Source organism: Bos indicus, chromosome X (genome assembly GCF_029378745.1).
Source record: "Bos indicus isolate NIAB-ARS_2022 breed Sahiwal x Tharparkar chromosome X, NIAB-ARS_B.indTharparkar_mat_pri_1.0, whole genome shotgun sequence".
NCBI classification, from domain to species: Eukaryota; Metazoa; Chordata; class Mammalia; order Artiodactyla; family Bovidae; genus Bos; species Bos indicus.
Genome location: NC_091789.1, coordinates 136,916,071 through 136,933,700, shown reverse-complemented (window position 1 = coordinate 136,933,700; position 17,630 = coordinate 136,916,071). Strand labels below are relative to the sequence as shown.

At 41.8% G+C, this 17,630-nt stretch overlaps 1 non-coding gene and 1 pseudogene across 1 annotated transcript; one reads left to right on the top strand and one right to left on the bottom strand.

Moving 5' to 3' along the window:
* LOC109555043 (dual specificity protein phosphatase 18-like) overlaps positions 1-17,630 on the bottom strand; it is a 226,765-nt pseudogene that overhangs the window by 187,954 nt on the left and 21,181 nt on the right.
* On the top strand, positions 3,031-3,102 carry TRNAC-GCA (transfer RNA cysteine (anticodon GCA)). Its single transcript has one exon. It is a non-coding gene; the product is annotated as a tRNA-Cys (tRNA).

Here is a 17,630-nt window from a genome sequence, read left to right as displayed (position 1 = left end):
CTGACTGGCAGGAAATCTGATCTGAATCATTTAAGCCCACCTCCCTTCCCTTCCCCCTGGGTTGTAAAATGTTCCACTTCCAAATCAGTCATCAATTATTAGTCTGAGGCAGTTATAGCTGAAAAGTCTAGTGACCCATGAGTTACAATTATTTCCTACCTCCTGGGATACACACGTTCATCAGTGAGTAATAAGGGCTAGAGGAAACTCCCTTTGCCCCTAGAAGCTGCCTCAGTGACAGCACCATAATCTTTGTTCTAGCTCATGTGTTCCATCTCAGCCCTTTGCTGCCCTGACTCCACATTCACACCTAGGAAAATATCCAAATTCCTAAGCCCTTGTTGCCACATCATGCAGAATGTAGACAACACTTGTCAGGAACTGAGGCAAGGCTGAATATAAAGGACAGAGTTAAGGAACCAGCCAGACTTTACACAAGGACCTGGAAGTTCATAGTCAAGGTGTAGGTAGAGGTCTTGAGCTAAATGAACAATTCAGTGGTGGTGCCAGAAGACTTGAAAGAGTCCAATGGATTGAGCAGTTAAGAAGGTCATTCGGTCACTTTGATAAAAGCCATTCCCAAGGAGTAATAGGAAAGGAAATCTGTTTCAAATAGGCTTAAGAATCTTGGAGAAGTCGAAAATGAACACAGAAAGTTTAGTCTGTTCTTTTGAAAATGTGAGAGCTAGAGGTGATTTGGAGGGCTCTGCCAGGGCTTGTTATAGTCTTTTTAAGATAACAGCAACTTCAACATCTTTAAAAGCTATAGGAAAAGAGCCAGGTTGAACACATAAGACAAAGAAATATCAGAGGAAGCCATAGCTTTCTTCTAGTGGAGATGCAAGGGAAGAGACTCAAAAGCATAGAGAAAAGGGTTTTTACGTAAAAGGAGAAGAGAAAAGGATGCCCCCATGAATAGAAGAAAGGAGACAAGTGTGAAGGCTGACTGAAGTAAGTCTGAGGTCACACGGTGAGGCAGTTGCGGAAGCTCACAGCTCAGAGCCTCTCTTTCCTCTGTGGAGCATGGGACCAGGTCGCCTTGGTGCATGATAGGGTGGACAGTGGGTTTGAGGCATGAGGCAAAGATTTTAGCTTAATTTGTTTTTGTTCTTTATATAAATATGCAGGACCTCAGAAAATCTACTAATTATTCCTAATAATTTGAGGATTCTTATGGATTTTAGTGAATTCCGGGAGTTGGTGATGGACAGGGAGGCCTGGCGTGCTGCGATTCATGGGGTCGCAAAGAGTCGGACACGACTGAGCGACTGATCTGATCTGATCTGATGGATTTTGTAGATACACAACCATAGAACCTAGAAGTAATGAGTTTTGTTTCTTCCTTTATAAAAGTTGAACATCATTTCTTTTACTTGCCTTATGCCATTGGCTACAGTTGGGCTTATATTAATTCTTCCACCAGGGATCTCCACATTTGTGGACTATAAATTTGGTATCCACACCTTATATAATGCAGGTTCAGTTTCTCACAAAATATTTATTTTTCCTCACTCCAAACCACAACTGGGACAGGATTGCTTCTCTCTTAGATCTATGGGTAGAGTGTTCTAGTTACCCTTCCACACAGGGCAGCCTTTCCTGGGGGAGCAGCTTTAGTCTGGGATTCCAATTAACCCCCCCGCCCCACCTCAACAGAGACCCAAGGACACCTCTCTTTATGTAAATAGACTAGCCTCTGGTGGCCCTAGGTATTTTTCCACATTGTGGATGTTAAACTTTAGCTCCTGTATGTGGGGTTCACATCCAGTCCTCTGGGACACCAGAACACCAGCTTGGCTGTTACCTTGGATGTTCACCTCCCTCACAGTAGAGAAGAATACATCTGGCATGCAGTGATTTTGTACGTCAAATATTTTGCAGACTTTTAACTTGGGAATCTTGTGCTAAATAAACCAGAAAGCCCAGGCAGGTTAAGAGAGCACATGAACTAGGTGGACAAGGTCACTTTGACTCTTGTTCAAACACAAAGACCTCAAGCACCGACAGTTATTTGGTGGCAGAGCCAGGCCTAGAGACCAAGGGTTGTGGCTCTCAGTCCAGGGCTCTTCTGGGCCTCCCACATTTTGGCAGGAATCTTGGAGCTGTGATGTATTGAAAACGTAAATAACTGCTCAGCAGGTAGAAACCTCAGGGGACAGACAATTCCACGTCCAAAAAAGAAATGACTTGGGAGAGCTGAAAGTCACATCCATTATCCCACATCAGTTAGTTCATCTCACAGTGGAGGAGAAGCAGCACAATGTGACCTTGCCTGTCTGAAACTAGGAACTCTTTTACAGCGGCATATTTTGTTTGGAGCAAAATCTTTTTTACCGAGTACTCACAGAGTCCTGATCTCATTTTCCAAAGTGTTCCCTCCAAACATCATCAGCTGAAAGAAATTTATCTCTTTCCATAAATTAATTTTGTAGACAATTTTTCACGAACACCTACCTTGAAGGCTAACACTAAATGAGATACACTTATGCTGGCAACTACAATTTATCTTGCTTAATGGGCAATTTTGCTTTCTGGGAATGAATTTTCATCTTCAGTAGGAGCAAAGCAACTTGGGAATGAGGATGTATGTCAAACTGTCAAAGAAAAAAGCCAAAGAAACCAGTGTATACTAATCCAAGGACATAAGGACTATGAGAACCACTGGGATAAGTTGCCACTTGATGTAAATTTTGTTTAGCTCTACCCTTGTGATGAACTCTATGCATTATCTGTCAATTTGCTTGCTCATTGTTATAAGTGATATCTCCTAGCAATGATAAGGAATTCCACCAAACAACCAGATTTATCAGGAAGATCTCAAAATTAGGTTATTAAATTCAGAAATGCTCCCATGGCAACTGCAAAGAGCTCCTGCCCCAACCTCCTGGAATTCTCCCTCCCACACTGACAGGACCACCCAGGTCTGGGGAGTCCCACGTGGGCACTGCCTGGACACTTGGTGCCTACTGGCCTTCCAGCTGGCATACCACAACTCCCATGAACCAGCACCCATTTTGACGTGTCCTTGCTTCCCTGGTGGCTCAGACGGTAAAGCGTCTGCCTGCAATGCAGGAGACCCAGGTTCGATTCCTGGGTCGGGAAGGTCCCCTGGAGAAGGAAATGGCAATCCACTCCAGCACTCTTGCCTGGAAAATCCCATGGACGGAGGAGCCTGATAGGCTACAGTCTATGGGGTCAAAAAGAGTCGGACACGACTGAGCAACTTGACTTTCACTTTTCACTTTTTAGCCAGAGAAGGCTCAGTCCTCAGCTGGGAAGATGCCACCCCAGTCGGCAGTGCTGGATGGCAGTAGACAAATGCCCAGGGCCTCTTTCATCCCTAGGCTCTGCTGCTGCTGCTAAGTTGCTTCAGTCGTGTCCGACTCTGTGTGACCCCATAGACAGCAGCCCACCAGGCTCCCCCATCCCTGGGATTCTCCAGGCAAGAGTACTGCAGTGGGTTGCCATTGCCTTCTCTGCATCCCTAGGCTCTGACCCACCCTCATAAGCTTGTACTCCCTTGTACTAAACCATCTCATTAATCTGGTCCAACTATAACTTCAGGTTTTCTGGTTATTTTTAATCACCATCTGCTGCTGCTACTGCTAAGTCGCTTCAGTTGTGTCCGACTCTGTGCGACCCCAGGGTACGGCAGCCCACCAGGCTCCCCCGTCCCTGGGACTCTCCAGGCAAGAACACTGGAGTGGCTTGCCATTTCCTTCTCCAATGCATGAAAGTGAAAAGTGAAAGTGAAGTCGCTCAGTCATGTCCGACTCTTAGCAACCCCATGGACTGCAGCCCACTAGGCTCCTCCATCCATGGGACTTTCCAGGCGAGAGTACTGGAGTGGGGTGCCATTCACCATATGACAAACTAAAATAATGTAGTTTTCAGACACTTAAATATTAGTGTTGACTAACTTCTAAAAAATAACTTTATCACTAAGCAGTTTTCACCTAGACAGTAATTTTGCAGTGACTTTGATTTTGTTCTTCATCTACAATCAAGGTTTCAGAAATGGAGTTCTTTGCTGCAATCACCGCCCAGGCATGTATTAAGTTCCTGGCATTGTATTCATACACTTAGTACAGGCAGACCTCAGAGATTGCAGATTCAGTTCCATATCACCACAATAAAATTAACACTGCAAAAAAGTGAGTCACACAAATTTTTTTGCTTTCCCAGTGCATAGAGTATACTGTACTCTAGTAAGTGTGCAATAGCATTGTGTCTAAAAACAATGTACATACCTTAATTTAAAAATATTCTATTGCCAGGGATGGACCTAAAGATGATCATACTACATGAAGTTAGACAAAGAAAGACAAATATCATGTGATATAACTATATGTGGAATCTAAAAAATGATACAAATGAACTTATTTACAAAATAGAAACAGATTCACAGGCATAGAAAACAAACTTATGGTTACAAAAACGGAAAGGAGGGGGCTAAACCAGTAGTTTGGGATTAACATGTACACACTGCTATAAATAAAATAGATAACCAACAAGGACCTACTGTATAGCATAGGGAACTCTACTTAATATTTTGTAATAATCTATAAAGGAAAAAAATGGAAAAAGAATATATATGTGTATAACTGGTTCCAAATAGGAAAAGGAGTACACCAAGGCTGTATATTGTCACCCTGCTTATTTAACTTCTATGCAGAGTACATCATGAGAAATGCTAAGCTGGAAGAAGCACAAGCTGGAATCAAGATTGCCGGGAGAAATATCAATAACCTCAGATATGCAGATGACACCACCCTTATGGCAGAAAGTGAAGAAGAACTAAAAAGCCTCTTGATAAAAGTGAAAGAGGAGAGTGAAAAAGTTGGTTTAAAGCTCAACATTCAGAAAACTAAGATCATGGCATCTGGTCCCATCACTTCATGGGAAGTAGATGGGGAAAAGAGTGGAAACAGTGTCAGACTTTATTTTGGGGGGCTCTAAAATCACTGCAGATGGTGACTGCAGCCATGAAATTAAAAGATGCTTACTCCTTGGAAGGCAAGTTATGACCAACCTAGATAGCATATTAAAAAGCAGAGACGTTACTTTGCCAACAAAGGTCCATCCAGTCAAGGCTATGGTTTTTCCAGTGGTCATGTATGGATGTGAGAGTTGGACTGTGAAGAAAGCTGAGCACAGAAGAATTGATGCTTTTGAACTGTGGTGTTGGAGAAGACTCTTGAGAGTCCCCTGGACTGCAAGGAGATCCTAAAGGAGATCAATCCTGGGTGTTCATTGGAAGGACTGATGCTGAAGCTGAAACTCCAGTACTTTGGCCATCTCATGCGAAGAGTTGACTCATTGGAAAAGACCCTGATGCTGGGAGGGATTGGGGGCAGGAGGAGAAGGGGACAGAGGATAAGATTGCTGGATAGCATCACTGACTCAATGGACATGAGTTTGGGTGGACTCCGGGAGTTGGTGATGGACAGGGAGGCCTGGCGTGCTGCGATTCATGGGGTCGCAAAGAGTTGGACACGACTGAGTGACTGAACTGAACTGATTGACTGAACTGAATCACTGTGCTTTATGCCTGAAACTAACACAACATTGTAAATCAACTATACTTCAAAATTTTTAAATCCTCTATTGTTAAAAAATGCTAACAACTATCTGAGCCTCCAGTGAGTTAAAGTAGTAACATCAAAGATCACTGACCACAGATCACCATAACAAATAAAATAATAATTTAAAAGTTTGAAATATTGCCTGTATTACCAAAATGTAACACAGAGCCACAAGTGAGCAAATCTTGTTGGAAAAACGACCTGATAGACCTGTTCAACTCAGAGTTCCCACAAAACTTCAATTTATAAAAAGCAAAATCTGTGCAGTACAGCAAAGCAACATGCAATAAAACAAGGCATGCCTGCATAGGAATCAGGAAAGCCTTTAAAAAAAATCAAATAGCCTTTGACCCCAGGAACACAGACAGCTAATAATAACATATGCAGAAATATTGATGATTTAAAAAACCTCCTATACATACAGCTACAAACTATTTTGTGGCAATATTACTCCCATCCATATATATAAAGCACAAGGAATTTGGGAGCATTTTTACTGCCTTTGCTTAAGATATGAAGGGTCATGGCTTTTCAAGCTCTAAACTCAGAGACGAGAGTGACAAACTCACCCAGAAATAAACCCACACACCTATGGTCGATCTTTGACAAAGGAAGCAAGAATATACAATGGAAAAGAGACAGTCTCTTCAGCAAGTGGTGTGGGAAAGTTGGACATGTAAAAATCAGTGAAAGCATGTAAATCAGTGAGGCTAGAGCATACCCTCTCACCATGCACAAAAATAAACTCCAAATGGCTTAAAGACTTAAAATGAGACAAGACACCATATAACTCCTAGAAGAGATCATAGACAAAACATTCTTGGACATAAATCATACCAGCATTTTCTTAGGTCCCTTGGTTGAGAAGATCCCCTGGAGAAGGCAACAGCCACCCACTCCAGTATTCTGACCTGGAGAATTCCATGGGGTGAATAGTCCATAGGCTCACAGAGAGTTGGAGATGACTGCACAAACTTTCATTTTCATGCAACTCAATAACAACAAAAAACCCAATCGAAAAATGAGTAGAAGACCTAAACAGACATTTCTCCATAGAAGAAATACAGATGGCCAATAGGCACATGAAAAGATGCTCATCATTGATAATTATCAGAGAAATGCAAATCAAAAGTACAATGAGATACCATCTTACACCAGTTAGAATGGCTATAATTAAAAAGTCTACAAATAACAAATGCTGGAGTGGGTGTGGAGAAAAGGGAACCCTCTTACACTGTTGGTGGGAATGTAAGATGGTGTAGCCACTGTGGAAAACAGTATGGAGGTTCCTCAGAAAACTAAAAAATAGAATTACCTTATGATACAGCAATCCCACTTCTGGGAATATATCCAGACAAAATTCTAATTCAAAAAGATACATGTACCCCTATTTTCACAGAAGCACTATTTACGATAGCCTAGACATGGACTCAACCTGAATGTCCCATCAACAGATGAATGGATAAAGATTATATATACATACACACACATATGTATATTTTACATATATGTATAATGGAATATTGTTGTTTAGTTGCTAAGTAGTGTTCGACTTTTTGTAACCACATGGAGCCTGCCAGGCTCCTCTGTCCATGGGGTTTCCCTGGCAAGAATACTGGAGTGGGTTGCCATTTCCTTCTCCAGCAGATTTTCACGGAGCAGGGATCAAACCTGCATCTCCTGCATTGGCAGGCAGATTCTTTACCACTGAGCCACCAGGGAAGTCCATTATGGACTATTCAGTTCAGTCGCTCAGTCATGTCCGACTCTTTGTGACCCCATGAATTGCAGCATGCCAGGCCTCCCTGTCCATCACCAACTCCCGAAGTTCACCCAAACTCATATTACTCAGCCATAAAAAAGAATGAAATAATGCCATTACAGCAACATGGATGGACCTGAAGATTATCAGACTCAGTGAACTCAGAGAAAGACAAATATCATACCACTTACATGTGGAATCTGAACTACGACACAAATGAACCCCGTCTATGAAACAGAAACAAAATGGGACATAGAGAATAGACTGGTAGTTGAAAAGGGGGTGGGGGGTGGGAGAGGGATGGATTGGGAGTTTGAGATTAGCAGGTGCAAACTAGTATATATAGAATGGATAAACAGTAAAGTCCTACTGTATAGCCCAGGGAACTACATCAATATCCTGTGATAAACCATAATGTAAAAGAATATTTTAAAAAATAATGTGTGTGTGTGTATAATGGAGTCACTTCGCTGTACAACAGAGGTTGGCACAATATTGTAAATCAACTATACTTCAATAAAGAATTTAAAAAGAGTGACAAATTCAAATGACAGTCAAATACTTGGGATCCCTTGGTTTCTCTAAAAATATCAATAGTAGTTTTAATAACTACCATCTTTTGGGCAAATATTATGTGACAGGAATAATGCTAAAGACCCGTTGCCTCATTTAATCTTCTCACAAGCCTATGCTTAGATGTTATGCCTTTCACATGGTGAGGAAAGAGGATCAGAAAGGTTAACTAACTTGCACTATCCTGACTCAGGTTTGTCTGACTCTTATCTATTCTGCTACATTGGCATGTGTCAGACATCTCACACCAATGCCAATAGGAAACAGATGCTCCGAACAAAGTTTGAAATTTGACCTTGATTAGAGTACCAGACAGAGAAGGCAATGGCAACCCACTCCAGTACTCTTGCCTGGAAAATCCCATGGACAGAGGAGCCTGGTGGGCTGCAGTCCATGGGGTAGCTAAGAGTCGGACATGACTGAGGACTTCACTTTCACTTTTCACTTTCATGCATTGGAGGAGGAAATGGCAACCCACTCCAGTGTTCTTGCCTGGAGAATCCCAGGGATGGCGGAGCCTGGTGGGCTGCCACCTATGGGGTCTCAGAGAGTCGGACATGACTGAAGCAACTTAGCAACAGCAGCAGAGTACCATAAAAAAAAAAAAAAAAAAAAAACCTCAGTCTTGTTCTCAAAAAGGAAGATTTCCTCACAAATAAAAACTCTCATTCACTCGACAAATACTCCTTGAATACCTATAGTGTGCCTGCCTTTATTCTGGGAGCTGATTATTAAAGTAAAACTGAAACAGCCACTACTCACTGGGTAACTCAGAACTATACTAAAGATGATGAAAAAAAGGAAAAATGTAATTTAGACTATTCTCCTTAAGTATAGCAGGGAACTCTGCTTGAATCTAAATTTTGTTCAGCAGAGAAATCAGGTATACTTAGAGGCTTGGGAGGTAGAATATGAGATCCTGATGCATGTAGAGAAATGTGCCATTTAAAGAAACTCAGTGTAAGGGAAAAGAATCTTAAGAACAATTTGGGCAGCAGGACACAGACAAGGTCAAAGAAGAAGGTTGGTCATCCAGATCATCTGGCTTGACGATGCAGTCCCAGAACCAGGAAGCAAAACCCACAGGAGCTGAGTCACCAAGTGTCAAACGTGGCAGTTCCATTCATAGGCAACAGGACCTACTCACTGCCCACGGCTCCTGCAGCGAAGGAAGACGGTGCCCTCCACGCAGACATCTGTGTCCTCAGCATGGGGCTTGGGCAGCCTCAGGACAAATATTGGCCCTGGCCTCATCTTTGAAAACCACCAAAGGGAGTGAACCGACTGCTATCTGGGGCATTAACAGTGCCCTTTCCACACGGGTCTGGAGCAGGAGAAGGGGAAAAACACTGGTGCCTCAGGGCGGCCAAGGGACCTCATTCCTGGAGCCTTCATGAGACTCCTGAGACCATCTGGAAGAAACTGGAGGGACCAGAGTTCAAACAGAGTGCTAGAAGTGGAGGCTGAGCATGGGAATTTAAGGGTTTTCTCATCTTCTGCCAATTTGTTTTAAGCAGATTTAAAATATTGCAGTGTGAGAAGATTAATGAAGTCTCATTTTATATGTGAAATAATGCATCCATAGTTTTTAAAATTCAAGAATCTCATAATTCCACAGCTGCATGACCAAGTGATTTTCATATTGAGTTTATCCTATTGTCACATAGCACAGCCACCTTTGTCATTAAACAGAAATAATGTTCCTACTAGAATATGTATTTATTGGGATTACATGGGTTTTTAATCATACAGCTGTAGGAACTTTGTCCCTGTTGTTTTGACCTATACAAACTCCAGGCTAGTGTGGCTGGGATGCTTGGGTTATATAAAGAGCAGAGATAAAGAGGTTGATGAATCAGATACAGTCATTCCAATCAATTAAAAAGCACCTTTTCCTTTCATTCCAATAAATTATACCTATTTTCCTGCAACATGGCATTTTCGCAGGAGGCTCCTGAAAATATATTAAGTAGGAGTTGCATTCTAAGCCAGTTCCCACAGAGACTTCCCACCTAAGTAACCATTATACTGACATGGCTATTAATACTTTCATTTTTCAATTCATTGGTGATTACATCAATCTATTTTTCATCTCTTTAATGGGCTTATATTCTGTCTACCCACTCAGAAGTCACCCATGGCCATAAGCAATTCATGAGCCTTTTGCAAATACAGTCTGCTGAAACCGAGAGACTGTGTGTGCTTGAGTGCATTTTTGTGTTTTCTTTTCTTTTTTTTTTTTTTTTACTGCAAAGATAAATGTAATCATTGAGATAAGCAGGCTCTTACAAAAAGTTCTATTTGTTTGTTTTTCTAAATGGCTTTGAAATTATTTTAGTAATCACAGAGTATAAAGAGTTAGACCTGCACGGTCCACTCTGGAAGCCATTAACCATGTGTGGCAATTGAGCATTTTACCTGGTTGCTAAAGCTGGGTTGAGATGTGCTTTAAATATAAAACATATCATTGGATTTCAAAGATTTATATGCAAAAATGTAAAATGTCTCATTAATCAAATTTTATGTTCAGGAAACACTGAAATAATAGTTTGGAAATATTGGTTAAATATAGTACTAAAATTGATTTCACCTATTTCTTTTTATTTATTAAATGAGAGTAATAGAAAATCTAAAAGTACATATGTAGCTCACAGTATATTTTTCTTCAACAGCACTGAGTTAGATGCTGCCATGACTCCTCCACCATCATTTTCTTTGTCCATCTTTATGTGGAGGGCACACTGGGACTGGGGAATTTATCATCTTTCCAGGAGTGGAGGTTTAGGTATCTCCAGAATATTCCTGAATATTCTCAGGGAGTGTCTTTCCTGGCTGTCACTCCAAACTGCCTTCATGCTTCTGCACTCTTGGACAGACCATCTTTTTCCAATTTCCCTTATCCCTAGTTTCAGTCCCTTAAGAACTCATATTTCTAGCCTCAGCAAGAAATTCACATCCCCCCAAATTTGTTTTTCATAGACACAAGCTTTTCTTTCATGAGACAGACTTCTAAGGAGTAATTTAGTTCCCCATTATCTCAATCTCTCTCACCAGATTCAGCTCTGGGCTTTTATTTGCATAACCAAAATCCTCTCAAAATGTTTTCCCAATCTTTCTTTGCACCCTGACACATAGAATGTGAAACAGCCACTTCAGCCAATGCTAACATTATTCCCACCATTCCTTGCTGCTCCCACTGCACAGGCTGGGTAACACCTCAGTGGGCAAGGTGTGAAGCCAGTGAGAGCCATTGTAAGAGCTACATGTTTACCATGGTTACTTCACTGGGTTTGCTCATTCAAGCCTTTTTGCTTACTTACATGTATTCAGCCTCCACTATGGATTATCTGTGTACTTTTGAATAGCTGGTTGTGAATTGTTAACTTTGATCAAAGACCTGTGCATTTCCCCCTTCCTGTGAGCCAGGTATTATACTGGGTCAGAGAAATGCTAGAGACCTCGGGACAGGCTTTATCTCTGCTTCCTACTCTGGGCACTACTGCCCAAGAGAGCTTTCACTGAGCCTCACAGAGTATGGATACACCTGGGGTAGGGGTGGCTCTTGGGGGAGAGCCCCAGAATCCCCTCAGCTAGTATCTAAGCAGAGGGAGGGAGGTGTCTCTGTGACATGGATGGTGGAGGCCTGCGTGACCCTGTGGTTATAAGGAAAACAGGACCAGGTCAGGGCTGGGTTTCAATGATGACTTACTAAGAATTCAATAACACATTTTTTTTTCAATAATACATTTTAATGTAACTTTTTCCCAATAATTTAAACACTTGCCTCAGAGAAATGGCTGTTTCTAGATCTGAAGCAGGAAAAGGACAAGATGTCATGTTAAGTCAGAAAGTATGTTTTCAAAGATTAATAGGAGGGGTCCACTAGATACAGAAGTGAGCTCTTACTGTCCAAAGTCATCAAAATTAGAAAATTAAGAATAATGGGCTCTGCCAGAAATAAACTCATACACCTGTGCCAATCAATCTTCGACGAAGGAGGCAAAAATATAAAATGAGAAAAAAATCTCTTCAGCAAGTGGTGCTGGGAAAGTTGGACAGTTACATGTAAGTCAGTGAAGCTAGAACACACCCTCACACCATACACAAAAATGAACTCAAAATGGCTTAAAACAAAACACCACAAATTTCTAGAAGAGATCACAGGCAAAACATTCTCTTACATAAATCATACCAGTGTTTTCTTGGGTGTCCTAAGGCAATAGAAATAAAAGCAAAAATAAACAAATGGGACCTATTCAAACTTACAAACTTTTGCAGAGCAAAAGAAATCGTATTTTTAAAAAAGAAAAAAAAAAAAGACAACCTATGGAATGGGAGAAGATATTTGCAAAGAATGCAACAAAGGTTTAATCTCCAAAATATGCAAACAACTCATACAACTCAATAACCATAAAAAGAAGAAAAAGCCAATTGAAAAATGGGCAGAAGACCTTAAGAGACATTTCTTCAAAGAAGAAATACAGATGGCCACTAGGCACGTGAAAAGATGCTCAACATCACTAATTATTAGAGAAATGCAAATCAAACCTACAATGAGGTACCACCTCACACCAGTCAGAATGGCCATCATTAAAAGTCTACCAACAACAAATGCTGGAAAGGATATAGAGAAAAGGGCATTCTCTTACGGTGTTGGTGGGAAGGTAAATTGGTATAGCCACTGTGGAAAACAGCATGGATGTTCCCCAGAAAACAAAAAAATTGAATTACCATATGATCCAGCAATCTCACTCTTGGGAATATTCCTGAACAAAACTATAATTCAAAAGAGACATGTACCCCTATGTTCCCAGCAGCACTATTCTCAATAGCCAAAACATGGAAGCAGCCTAAATCTCCATCAACAGATGAGTAGACAAAGATGTGGTACATACAAACAATGGAATGTTACTCAGCCATAAAAAGGACAAAATAATGCTATTTGCAGCAACATGGATGCAACTAGAGATTATCATACTAAATGAAGTCAGAAAGATATATCAAGGATATCACTTTATGTGGAATATAAAACATGGCTCAAATGAACCTATCAACAAAAGAGAAACAGACTCACAGACATAGAGAAGAAGACTTGTGGTTGTCAAGGGGGAGGGGGGAGGGGCGGGATGGACTGGGAGTTTGAGGTTGGTAGATGCAAACTATTATATTTAGACTGGTTAAACCACAAGGTCTTAGTGCATAGCGCAGGGAACTATATTCAATATCCTGTGATGAACCATAAGGGGAAAGAGTATGAAAAAGAATATATATATTTGTGTAACTGAGTCACTTTACTGTAAAGCAGAGATTGGCACAACATTGTAAATCAACCCTACCTCAATTAAAAAAAATTTTTTTTTTTAAATAATGGGCTCTAGTTCCACTCAAAATGGAGTAAGGACATTCCATGCCATCTGAGACAAGAAGAGTATAGCCATTTTGGAAAAGGACTAAAGGACGGCCTTGGGCAGAACAGGCAGTGCAAGCTACAGAACAAAGGCCAGCAGAAACATCAAGCTGATGGGAATAAAAAATTACCTCTGTTAAACTAACGAGTATACCTAGTTGCCACAAGACAAGAAAAGTGAAAGTGAAGTCAAAGCGTGACTATAAATATCCGTTACCGTGATTTCTTGCAAAAAAATACTCAGGTACTCACTCCCCTTCACAGCAGCACTCCCTATTCCTGATAGTCACCCCAGAGCCACCTGCTGCGGATCAAAGAAGTTTCATGATTTCTGGAAATTATCAGTGATGTTGAGACAAACCCTCCCTTTGTTATAAAAGCAACTCACCCCTTCTACTTGGGAAGCTGGCACTTTTTTGCTGCCTTCTCCCCTGTGCACAAGCTATCTCTTTTAAGAAAAAGCTTTGTTTGCCTACGAGTCTTGGGAAAGCAATATTCACTTCTATGGTTATGCTGCCCAAGGATCTGGAAAGGGCCTGATAACACATCACTCCCTTGGATTGTAACCAAAAAACCCTAGACAAGATCCAAAAAGCAACTACCAGAGGACACTGAAAGGTCAATGAATTAGTTTTCTTTTGCTGCGTAAATAATCACAAATTTAGTGGTTTAAAACAACACACATTGGAACTCCCTGGCAGTCGAGTGGTTAGGCCTTGCACTTTTGCTGCTGAGCGCTGGGATTCTATCCCTGGCTGGGGAACTGAGATACTGCAAGCCATGTGGCACAGCCAAAAAAATAATAAAATCAAACAACACAAATATATTATCTTACGGTTCTAGAGGTCAGAAATGTAAAATGTGTCTGCAGGGAGTTGTTCCTTCCAGAAGCGGCCTGCATTCCCTAACTCACGGTCCTTCCTCACATCACTCCTACTTCTGTTATCACATCTCTGCTCAGTCTCTCTTGGCTGTTTCTTATCAAGGCCTGATGATTTCATTGGCCCATCCAGATAATCCAGGTTAATCTCATTGCAACATCATTAAGTTAACTAGGCTTTGCAAAAGCCCTTTTGCCATGTAAGATAATATACTCACAGGGGCCAGGAATTAGAACATTGACGTCTTCTTGTGTGGGGTTTGGGGATGGGGTGTGAGGAGCGTTATTCTACCTACTACAGTGGAGAAAAAGCAGTGGGACTGGGTAAGGAACCCAGGTCTTAAATGAGGACCTGGAATTGAGGTTCTAGGTGTTTTTCCTTCTATACATCACAGCTCAAGCTCTGGGGTCACCCATAACTCAGGTTTGAGAGCCGGAAAAGGCACAGACAGAGGGAACCCTAGGAAAAGCCTGCTTTCTCCAGCCATGGGTGGGGTGGTGGGGGTTGGGAAATCCTGCAGGACGATGCACTTGGGACTTTCCCTACTCTGTGTCAGGGGAGAAGCAGCCATGAAGCAGCATCAGAAAATCTCCAAATATCTAAACATAAAAGCTTTTTTTTTTTTTTTTAGGAATCCAGAATCAAATCAAGCAAAAACAATACCAACAGATAGAGAACACCATTGAGTCCTATAGCAATGGTCTTAGAGGACCAGCATAAATTGTTGGGATATCAAGGGTAGATACGGAGAAGGTGATGGCACCCCACTCCAGTACTCTTGCCTGGAAAATCCCATGGACAGAGGAGCCTGGTGGGCTGCAGTCCAGGGGGTCGCTAAGAGTCGGACACGACTGAGCGACTTCACTTTCACTTTTCACTTTCATGCATTGGAGAAGGAAATGGCAATCCACTCCAGTGTTCTTGCCTGGAGAATCCCAGGGATGGGGGAGCCTGGTGGGCTGCCGTCTATGGGGTCACACAGAGTCGGACACAACTGAAGCAACTTAGCAGCAGCAGCAAGGGTAGATAAAAATTGAATTCCAAGAAGGCTCTTGGGAAATTAAAAACAAGAAAGGAAAGAAAAAACTCTTCAGGATGAAAACAAGGATTAATCACGGGCATGCAGAACAATATGACTCATGAATTTCAGATACAGGCAGAAAATGAATATTTAACAATTATACAGAAGTTAAACTAGAATTAGGCAGTTGCTAGATAAGATGCTGAAAACAGAACCCGTAGTCAGCTAAAGCCTTGCCTATTAGAATCAAGAACATTTTTCAAGTAATTAACAACTGCACAATTTCAGGCTCCTTTTGAAACAGGAGGGAAGCGGGGCAGGGCACAACCCTTAAAGAATGACATAGCCATTGAGGCTATGACATAACTGGTTAGAACCAACTAGGTCCAAGACGGTGGAAGATTCAACTTCCAGTGAACCCTGGGCCTCAACATTCGCTCATTTTAACACATCAGCATGCCAAATGACATACCCACAGGTGCCGTGACTGCTCCAAGGTCTACCATAAAAGGGCAAAAAGTGGGTGGTGGCCTAATTCCTTGAAATTTCTGCCCCTTCTCCAAAATAGCTGGAATACTCCCATTCATTAGCCTATGAAATTATCCAGCTCTTAAAACTATCCCGTATTTGGGGGCCTCTCACCTTCTGAGATGGTCCACATTCTTTCTGTAGAGTGTGTTTCTCCCAGGGCTGCTCTCACCTCTCGAGGCAGGCCACATTCTGTCTATGGAACGTGTGTCTTTCTAAATAAATCTACTTATCTACTTCTTACCTATCACATTGCCTCTCGCTGAATTCCTTCTATACTGAAATATAAAGAACCTGAGCTTCATTAAGTCCTGAGACCAGATATGTGATTTCAATTAAAATACAGTGGGAAAAAAAGACAGTGGATTCAGGCCCCACCCAAGTTGTGCGGTTTCACTTTCAGTCATAAACCAGAGAACATTATAAAAACCATTTAAGCCAGTCATCTGTTCTAGGAAGGTGTAAGTTAAAGGACTCAAAAGGGAATTTTAAAGGCATTTTGGAGGAATGTAGTTATATTTTAGAAGGTCAAGATATGACTTCAAGCAATGACAAATGTGAGGGAATGATGATCATTTGATAGAAATATTATTTCAGTATGAAAAGTCCAACTTACAAAGAATAGCCCCCTAAAGTTAACTAGCAGGACACTGGTTGTTCTGTAAGAATAAATAAGCTAAAATAGAGATCTACTACTTTCTATTGGCATGTCACTTTGCAATCTCCTGCCAAATCTGGCTGGGATTTTGTTTCACACATTGTTTAAAAAAAAAAACTAAAAACAAACAAAAAAATGATCCTCCCAAACCTTTGGTAATTTCTCCAAAACAATGTTCTCATCGACTCCACATTAGGACTTACTGGGAGTCTTAAAAAAGACCCAGGCCCACGGCCAATCGTAGGCCAACTGAGTAAGAACTTGTTGAGGGCTGGACTGAGGCACCGGCAGTTTCCATACCATCCCAGGTGATCGTAATGTGTAGCCTGGTCCACTGCCACAAATGAGCCCTACTCCACCTGTGCGACTAAAATCAACTCACATCTTGCTTGAACTACAGTATACTGAAAAGTAACCCTATCATTCCTTCCCTCAAACACACCATATTTAGATTTCCCCCTCGCATTCTCATGTCTGCTTCATTTTAGATAAAGGTATCAAAAAAAGTATTTTCCCCAAATACTTCCCTTTCACAGTTTTGCAGTGTCTGGTTTGGGTACTGTCTTCACTAAACAAAAATGGATTTGGGAGTCCCCTGGCAGTCCAGTGGTTAAGGGGCTTCCCAGGTGACACAGTGGTAAAGAATCCACCTGCCAATGCAGAGACAGGGGTTCAATCCCTGATCAAGAAGATCCCCTGGAGGAGGACATGGCAACCCACTCCAGTATTATTGCCTGAGAAACCCCGTGGACAGAGGAACCTGGCAGGCTACAGTCCATCAGGCTGCAAAAGAGTAGGACACAATTTAGCAACTAAGTACACACGGACACACGGACTTCTCTGGTGGCTCAGATGGTAAGGCGTCTGCCTACAATGCAGGAGACCCGGGTTCAATCCCTAGGTCGGGAAGACCTCCTGGAGAAGGAAATGGCAACCCACTCCAGTATTCTTGCCTGGAAAATCCCTTGGACGGAGGAGCCTGGTAGGCTACAGTCCATGGGGTCACAGAGAGTCGGATACGACTGAGCGACTTCACTTCACTCACACACGGACACACCAGTGGTTAAGACTCCATGCTTCCACTGCAGAGGTGTGGCCAAAAAAGGGGGGATTTGTGTTTGGCAAGAGTAAAGAGAGGTTGAAACAAAACAAAGTAGCTATAAAGGACTCTTGACCCAGACTGGAGACAGAGGGAACAAAACAACACTCTCTTCT